We start from the raw sequence: 6,000 nt of genomic DNA on the forward strand, positions 1-6,000 counted from the left end.
TCTTGAAAGTGTCGGCTGTCTTTGAACAAGAGGCCCTGCAGATTCTGGAGCAGATGTGGTGGCAGGTTGAGGGGACCCTCAAGCTCCCAGGAAGCTCCAGGGGGAGGAGCCGGCCACCTGCTCTCCTTACAGGGGCATGAGGGAAGTTTCCTTGACAACTCTGGGGCAGCCACAACACCCCTGGGGAGAGCTTGGGGAGGGGTCCAGGCCCCCTGGTAGGTGAACTCAGGCCCCTTAGCCCCTTCCCACCCCTGTGGGTCAGCCTCCTCCTCTGTACCCCAACTTCTGGTCCTTGACTGAACCCCGAAACGGACAGTTCACACGTACAAAACTAAGGGACAGCCTAAACCCTGGATGCTGTATGCCAAACGAGGAAATAAGAAAAAAGAAAAGTATCACTGGTATGGCATCTGTTTTCCAACCTGCTAAGCATCAGTGCAGCATCTGTGAAATGGGTACATGAACAACAATGGTAACACCTTCCTCATAGCTAATGTGCTAATGATGTGTAGTAAAGTACTTTGTAAAGCAAGGAGCTCATATTAGCTATCAAGTCCCGCCTGGTCCAATGCCACGCCCCCGAGGGCCCCTTTCCTGCCATCCCACGTGCCCCCAGCACCCCCACGATGTGAGGTGGAGGTCCGTGGTCTGCACCCCTACTACTCAGTAAGTGGGCCCTCCTGGGTGGGATCAATGTTCCCTCACCCTCAGCCTTGCTGTGGGACTTCAAAGTGGCTTCTTGAAGTTGGTGGGGCAGAGAACCTGGGGGTGCCACAGATGGCCACCGCTGTGTGTCCTGCTCCAGGTGGGCTCCAGGCCTAGGGCAGAGGGTGAGAGGTTGACTCACCATGCCCCCCATGCCCCAGTAGAAAAACACTTCCATGTCACTACTCAGCTTTGTGATTACTAAACACAAATAGTGGTTCATAGTTCTCTGGGGCAACTCAGGTGTTTGTTTTTTTTTCTCTTCTCTTCCAGAAATGTTCTTAAATGGTGCTGGGAAATTACTGAAGTGAAAACAAACAAACAAAATCCCAAAGACAAGAGGATGCAAGCCTCAGATCCTTGACCTTGAAGGAGCAGTGAAAGCAGCTCCCAGGAAGGCAGGAGGGGGCGGGTGGAAAGCTGCCCTCCCCCACCACTCACAGGGCCTCCCTCAGGCCGGGCCTCCCAGTCCTGGGGTAAGGGAGATCGGAAGCTGTCCCTGGACCAGAGGTGGAGACGGGACAGTCAGCTTCGTTCAAAGATGTCCCATGTATGGGACTCTCCTAAACCTCTTGCTTCTAGAGGTGGGTCCCTGGACACCCGGAAGCTCATTAGAAAGTCAGGCTCTCAGGGCGCCCCAGTCCTGCAGAAGCTCTGTGTGCTCAGCGGGGCCTGCAGGGGAGGTGGACACATACTCAGTGTGGCAGCGCCGACACCCAGGCCCCCTCCCCTGGGTTCACAGGATGGGAGGGCGGGAGAGCCACTAGCCTGAGCCCACGGAGCTGCCCTGAAGCCCCAGGAGCCCCAGTGGGCTGCCCCTGGGGTCTGAGCACCTGAGGGACACCCCCAGGGTGTCCTCTGGCTGGAGTACAGCCTTTCTGCGCCGGCAGTGCTGGACATCCTGTGGCCTCCCCAGAAGCCACGTCTGGAAAGAAGGAGACAAACACTGAACAAGACACACACACAATAGAAAGAAAAACCAGCAACTTGGAAACAGCTGTGTAAATAAATGCCTCACCGAGAGGCTGGTCCGAGGGTGTCAGCTGAGCCCAGGGGCTGAGGTGCAAGGGGGCCAACACTCTGTGCCCCACCCCAACCCCATCCCCATGTGCTTCTTGGGTTTGGGGCAGCCAGAGTAAGCACAGTGCCTACTTCATCTCCTCTCATTTTAATGATGAGCCTGCAGGCAGCATGGACCCATTTCACACAGGGAGAAACCAAGGCTTAGAGAGCCAGTGGCTTGCCCGTGTCGCACACTAGGGGGCGGCAGAGCCAAGATTCCAACCTGACACTCCAATCTGAGACCCCTGTGCTCCTGACCATCGGGCGGTCCTGCCTCTGTCCCTCCTCCGTGTGAGTCGGACTCACTTTCCCATCCTCAAAGGAGCTCAGAAGTGGCCATATTGGGGTCCAACATGGGAGGGGGGAAGAGGCAGGATCCCTGGGCCATCGTCGGAGGAGGGGAGGCCACTCAGCCAGGGAGGGCAGATGTGGGGAGCAGAAGGACAGGCCACGGCCTCCATCTCGGAGGGGAGGGGAAAAGCTCTGGGCAGGAGTGGAAGGGCCAGGGGAGAGCCAGTCACAGAGCACAGCCAGGCTGGGCTCAGCTGCCCCCAGGGTCAAGGCCACAGCCTGGCCCAGGCTTTACCAGGAAGGAGAAAGTCCTTTGGCGCCTTACTCGGCTGTGGGCTGCTCACAAGTCACACACGATCACCCCTACACCGTCACATCGCAATGATCCCACTTCATTTATTACCAAAATATCACAGAATTCCAGTCATGGTTAACATACAGTGTTTAACACAAACCTGATACCTGTGCAGAGAACTGAGTATCCGGACAATCGAGTCGTTTGGAACCATAGATAACACCCCCGACCGTATCACTCCGTACTTCAAAAATACGCTTTTGAGAGCTTTGGAAACTGAATTAAAATGTCTACACAGCTATGAACAATTGTTTAATAAAACTTTTTCATGTTTCCATTACATGTAAATATATCAATTTGGCATCTCTATAAAAACTCTGAAAATGGTGCAAAAGTTTCATTCTCTTTGAGAAAGCCATTGACAAAAAATATTCACACTTCACTAAAATTTTGAAAAATGGTCTTCTTTCAAAGCTTCTTTATTAATCTGAAATCTTCTGAATTATCAAAATCTAGGTTTGCTTTTTTTTTCCTCCTAAAACACTAAAGAACATTTATTCACAAGGATTAAAAAAAAAAAGGCAATGGGGAGATGGAAAGTTGATAAGGGCTTTTTTTTCTGAAAATAATTTTAAAAGCTAGTTACATAAGCATCCTTAAAAGAACACAATGGGATTCGATTTATTGTTGACTTTTGGACAGCAGTGTCAGACTTTATTGAAAACAAACCCATGTAAAAACAAAGTTAAAATGAAAAATGGCACCTGAAAAATAAATTATTTCATATAAAACAAATCAATAACTTAAAACACACTAATATACAAAATGTCTAACCAGCTACTATACAACATGGGAATCAGGTGATCACTCCTCCCCCTCCCCCAAAGCAAGTCGCTGTAAACGGAACATCACAAGGTGAAAGAGGTGGCCCCAACCACGGAAAAGCCTTCTCTTGTGGTGGAAGAAAAATACAATCCTCTCAAAGTCTCCGTTAGCCTAACTTAAGTTCTTATGGTGACTTACAAGTTAAAAAACAATTAAAAAAATTGTTTTTTTTAATAATGACCAAGAAAAAACTGAACCATGTCACCGAAAGGCTGTGGAAAAGTATGATACAATCATTAGAGGTTGGGGTGGGGAGGAAGTCAAAAGGTTTGGAAATGTGAACCCTGCCTGGGATCTGAGATTTGGAGTCTACCGTTATCGTAAGAATGTGCCAATTATCAATGTCACTCAACAGAAAGCACTTTGGACTTCAGGGCTGTCTTAGGAAGTTCGGGGACGGGACCCTCAGGCACCTGGTGAACCCCAGGGGTCTCTCCTAAGGAACTGCCCTGGGTCCCAGGGGGTGAAGTAGGTCTTGGGGAGACGGAAAGGGACCGAGGTGGCGGGAGGGGGATAGAGGCCCTTGTCATCTTATTGTCTTTCATCCAACACAGGGAGGCTGCAAAAAGCACACGGAGATAAAATTGGGCTGAATCTGATGTGAAATGCAACAGCTGAGTGATGGCGATTTTGATTTTCAAGTCTGACGCCGGATTGGGGTAAATCATGTCTTTTCAACATGTTAAGACAAGTGGCCCTCACGCGGAGGCAGAGCAGGATAAGCTGATTGCCACTAACTGTCTTCAGGCTCAGCTATTTCTCGGATCCAGCAGGGACCCCGTGGCCGCCGGCTCTGAAGAACCAGGTGTGGCTCCCTACAGCAGCTCAGTTTAGCGCCTGGACGCTGGGTTCCCAGGACCAACACCAAGTGCAGACTCTCAAGGTTAAGGCAGCTGCCCTTGGCAAAGGAAAGACTCACCTTCCAGGAGGAGAAGGCAGATTCTACCCAGCACCATCCGCAGACGGGCCCCAAGGGAGCCCGCCTTTCAGATATTCATGCCAGATGGTGGCCGAGGAGGGGACTAAGCGCCCCAGGAGGGAATCAGTCACAAAACTGCGACTAGAGGCACAAGCCAGCACAGACGACTACAGGGTGGCATGTTACACCGAAAACTAAGGGCAGAACCAACGGGGGGAAATGAGGATCTCGACTAGAAGTAGGTACACAAATTCAGAGCTGCTTAGGGTGTAACTATCAGAGGAAGTTACAAAGGTCAAAAGAAAATTCAATCAAAGCCTCTTTGGTATTTACCAAACCAAATTTTTGATAAACTAATATTATTTACTCTTTATGCTTTTCCATCAAAATCCCCAAATAAAAGGAGGGCACTCATTTTGCTAAATACAAATACAATTCATCTATGTAAAATTTTTTAAGAAATTAGTTCTTTTGGGTTGTGACGTTTTAAAAAAAAAAAAAGGGATCTTCCTTTTGCAAGCAAGCCTTGATAAGATGTCATGAACTTTAAGGGAACAGGGACAGCATCTAGTACCTGGATTGGAATGAAGATTGCTTTTCAGGAGTGACATTTCAAAAAGCTAAATCCTTCCACAAACTTGCAAATTAAAACTCCCAAAGAAACGCACTGGAATTTTTAGCTAGAAGGCTGTTCAAACAGTGGAGACCACACAAAACACAAATTTGACTGAACTGAGAAACTTCACGTAACTTTCAAAGGTTCATACACTTCACATTTCCTTCTCATCTGTCCCAGCATCGGGAAAATCCACAGGGTTCAAATAAGAGGGAGGGGAGGAAGGAAGCTGAGGTGCCGGCTGTGAGCCCACCACCATTTTCACAGTTGAAGCGCAGGACAGAGTTCTCTGTCGCACACTGGCTAAGGCTGGCAGGAATGTGTGGGAACATGGACACATGAGGGAAAGTTTCGCAAGTGGGAATCCCACCTCCACTCAGAAGATGTTGGCCTTGGGGTCCCCGAAGGACATATTTTCCCAGGAAAACATTCTGGTCCCAGGGTGAAGGGCGCTCTGGGCAACAGAGCAGGGACCCTCTTTTGAGTCGAATCTGGGCAAACGGGCCTTGGTTCTGGGTTCCAGGGGGAGGCCCCACAGGCGGGCTTTTACTGAGGGTTTAGAATTTCTGCAGGAGAAAGGAGGCCCCTGTGGCACTTGGCCGACTTTTATGAGACAAGGCCTGGGCAGGGAGGGCAACATCCTCCGTGTGTGAGGATGACACAAACAACACCCCCCACCCCTGGGGAAAGGTCAGGGACACCAGGAGGGGACAGCACCCTCACATTGTCCAAGGGCTCCTGGAGACACTGACCTGCTCTGGAGATGGCTGTGCCTATGGCCCGATTTTCCACTTAAATAAATACATAAATAGATAGATAATAAATAAATAAATAGATAACGCCATCATTCCATGATACCAATAACTAAAAGCCTATCGTCACGTTTAATCTCATGTCAAGGTTAAAAACTGCTGGTACTAAGCTATCCTGTCTTTGAGTTTCTTTGTACACTAGTTATTTATAAAAAGCAGACCACAGTCCTGAAGAGTTTCGGGAGATCTGGCCCTGCCTACTTCTCGGGCCTTCTCTCGGACTCTTCCTACTGGCTCCCAGTTTAAAAACCACCAATCTGTGACTGTGCGTTCCTATGTCACAGAGTCAGAAATGCTTTTTCTTGAGGCAAGTTATTTGTTTCTTAAGATCTTAAGAGTCCTCCCTGAATGCTGGGCCATCTGCACTTTACCTAGCCAAAAAGAAAGAAAAGGTAAAATAAAAAACAAAACAAAA

The sequence above is a fragment of the Lemur catta genome, chromosome 1, assembly GCF_020740605.2.
Source record: "Lemur catta isolate mLemCat1 chromosome 1, mLemCat1.pri, whole genome shotgun sequence".
Classification (NCBI taxonomy): Eukaryota; Metazoa; Chordata; class Mammalia; order Primates; family Lemuridae; genus Lemur; species Lemur catta.